Source organism: Ipomoea nil, unplaced genomic scaffold (genome assembly GCF_001879475.1).
Source record: "Ipomoea nil cultivar Tokyo-kokei standard unplaced genomic scaffold, Asagao_1.1 scaffold2423, whole genome shotgun sequence".
NCBI classification, from domain to species: Eukaryota; Viridiplantae; Streptophyta; class Magnoliopsida; order Solanales; family Convolvulaceae; genus Ipomoea; species Ipomoea nil.
The window spans coordinates 17,952-21,351 of record NW_017618851.1 but is presented as its reverse complement, the minus strand read 5'-3'; the positions used below and the strand labels follow the sequence as shown (position 1 = coordinate 21,351).

Genomic DNA, 3,400 nt, shown 5'->3' with positions numbered 1-3,400 from the left:
ATTTGAATATGCTTGCTTTTTTCTTGCTTGTATATCTTAAACGATCAGTCGTACTTGTCTTCAAGTCTGCTTGGACAATTTATAGCCAATGAAAGCTATTTGCCCGTTGATCAACTTTCGATCTCGATCGTCCATCTTCGTATGTAGTTGATCAAAAATAAAGTTGTCAACTTGATCTGAAATGTTAGGCAGTAGTCTTTCGTATTAGGCATTAATTTAATCGTACAATGCGCGTATATATTATAACTAGTATGTAAAGAAATATGAATTTCCCTATCTCTAACTTCTGTAGTAACCTGTCCATGACAAATTATATTTTGGACCATGGTCTGCCTTATAAGGTATATTTTTAATATACTGAAGGAACATTATTTGTATACTAAAAGTTCGAGTTAATAACTAAAATGGTCTATCGACTATGCTGTAATTTTCAATTTAGTCCTCAACATCATTCTTACCTAGTTAAGTCTTCAATTGTGTAATCTTTGTCCAATTTAGTCATCTGTTAACTTTTCTGTTTGTTGATGGTTAAAACTAGGGGTAAAATTTTAATTTCATAAGCTTCATGAGGAGAGACAAGCACAGCCAGGTTCTCTGCAAGACAACGCTTATGTTTTCCATTTCACACTGAAATTTGGAGCATTTGACTCTGGATTTTGGTGTTTTCTTGATTGTCTCAACAACCTTTCCCTCTCCTGTGTTCTTCCCCACCGCTGTAACCGCCATCAAACCCTCACCTTCCTCCGCCTCCTCGGCCGGCTTTTCGCCTGTAAACACGGCGGTATTAACATCGCCACCTCTTCTGATGAAAATCCCATCGGCGGGGGCTTCGTCCCCGGGCTCCAAGCAAACAACCTCGTGGGCCATTACCTTGGACGCCAAGATTTGAAGCTTTTAGCCATGTCGAATCACCTTAACCAGTCCCACGTTTCTCCGCTTCGACCATCTCTTCTTATTCATGCACTTAGCCTTTACAACCTTAAAAACCGCTCGGAAATGGAGGGAGAGAAATATGGCCAGGAAAAAGATAGCTCCGTCGAGAAATTCTTGTCGAGCCCCACTTCTCCGAACCCCAATGGCAATAGAAAGTGCCGATGCAACAAAGAAGGAGAGAAAACGTCGAGTTTCTCATTGCTTCCCTGACAAGTTACGTTCATGGAAGGTGAAGGCACTAGGCGGTTGATGTTCGAAGACGACAACGTTGGTCCCAAACGCTGTTCGTCAGAGGCGGATATCCGCCTCGTCTCCGGCTATGCCGGATGCAATACTGGTTTGTAAGCCATCGAAGGAGTCCACTGTTTCGCTCTTCCAGGATCTGTTCTAGCTGTTTCGATGTAAGTGCGAAGGTGGAAAGAGGAAGCTGGTCATTATCTAAATTGTTCATCTTTGAAGAAGACAGGAATTGAAGTGTACTTAAAGCATATATACTCCAAATTGAACAAAAAAGAAATTCAAATTGAATCTTCCCTGGGATTTCTGTAAATCAGTTCAATAAGGATGCATGCATGCACATGACAATTTATACTGAAAGATGATCCAGGAGTTTGGTATCGCAATTACAATAAATAATAATAAAGAAAAAAACAAAAACTATATATATGTTTTAAGTGGAGATTACGGTGATTCAGGAGAAAGAAAACAAAAAAGTTTAATTGGAGAAATAGTATTTATGATTTGGTGGTTCATTCTTTGACTGCTGAAGGGGCATGCAGGTGGAGGGTGGAAGAAAAGCGTGCGGAAGGACGGAGAAATTTATAGGAAAATACATAGACATTTACTCAATTAGCAACTTTTGCTTGGAAGCTTATGAAATTACATCTTTGCCCTTAATTTTAACCATCAACCAACAGAAAAGTTAACAGAGGTTTAAATTGGGCAAAAATTACATAATTGAGGACTTAATTGGGTAAGAATGATAGTCGAGGATTAAATTGGTAATTACAGCATAGTCGAGAGACCCTTTTGGTTATTAACTCCTAAAAGTTCATTAATACCAAATAATGAACATTTAGTACTCAAATCATTTATTTTTAAATGATGAACATTCAGTACAAAAATAATGTATCTTCGATGTATTAAAAATGTACCATATTTGAGTAGTCCATCTTACAAGGTGGACCATGCTCTATGGTATAGCCTACATTTGCCATCACGATACACGTACAACACCTTACTTGCGGTATCACATGCATGAAGCCAAGTCGATCTACATAGACTTCTCCTTTCTAAACCTGAGAAAGAGATACACAGCAACATCACCCGCCACGCCAACAGGGACGGAGCCAAAGGGGGGGCAGGGGGGCAGCTGCCCCCCCTCATCCCACCCCCACCCCCACCCCATATATAATTTTTGTATGTATATGTGTATATATAGTATAAGTTTTATAAAGGTCAATGGTTCAAATCTTAATATCAACATATTTTTATAGTGTTTTTAATTCAACTTAATTATGTTTCATAGTTCTAATCCTTTAGCATCAACATAGTGTTTTAATTCAACTTAATTATGTTTCATAGTTCGAATCCTTTAGCATGAACATATTTTTATAGTGTTTTTAATTCAAATTAATTATGTTTCATATTTTGTTATGAATATTTTTATAAAGTTCCGATATATTTTATTTTTCGTCCATATCCAACAATATTTACAACTATATTTCTTAGGTAATTTATTTTTTTAAAAAAAAATTATCTCTTTTGTTTTAATGTTTCGCCTTTGGAAAAATTTTCTGAATTTGTCCCTACTTCTTCGCCCCTCCCAACCTAATTTCTAGCTCCGTCCCTATTGAGGAAACCTTCTACTAGGCGTCTAGTTGGTCAACTCCAACTTCAAAACCAACACTCTCATCCTCAGGCTCTACATTGCAAGAAATCCATCCACCAAGACATCTTAGCTTGAGCATAAAAGATTCTTTTCATTTTCCTCCCTTTGTAAGAAATGCCATCTCCATCCGCAAAAATTCAACTGGCGCAAACCCCAACCCCTGCTGCGCTGCCGCTCTATCTGCAGTAGTGATATCATGGTTGAGATAGATTTGGAGTCTGTTACATAGGTTTGTTGTACAATCTACCTTGAAAACAAAACCAGAGAAGTGATTGATAAATTGATTGAATATCATATTGCATTTGCTATACTTGAGTACTTGTCTAACACATCGTCTTCTCTTACCAGCAGGCTACGAACTCATAGTCTCTTACCTCGGCAAAGACACATAGGAGCTACGCAATGCTTAGACCATTAGCAATTTGTAGAAGTGAGCAATTACTATTCCAACGTATGCAACCAACAGTAGAGCGGCGATAGGGTGCGGGCAATAGCCTGCATGCTAGCAAACTCGGTTGCGCAATTTGATGAAGAAAACAATGTAACGTGCAATTCCTGTACACATCGTGTGTGTAT

The 3,400-nt window shown here is 38.3% G+C and overlaps 1 long non-coding RNA gene across 1 annotated transcript in view; it reads right to left on the bottom strand.

Moving 5' to 3' along the window:
* Positions 1-3,165, bottom strand: part of LOC109152522 — a 16,804-nt gene extending 13,639 nt beyond the window's left edge. The window contains exon 1 of the long non-coding RNA XR_002049397.1: positions 3,155-3,165. This is a non-coding gene — a long non-coding RNA (uncharacterized LOC109152522). The remainder of the gene's footprint in view (positions 1-3,154) is intronic.
* Positions 3,166-3,400: the final 235 nt, after the last annotated feature.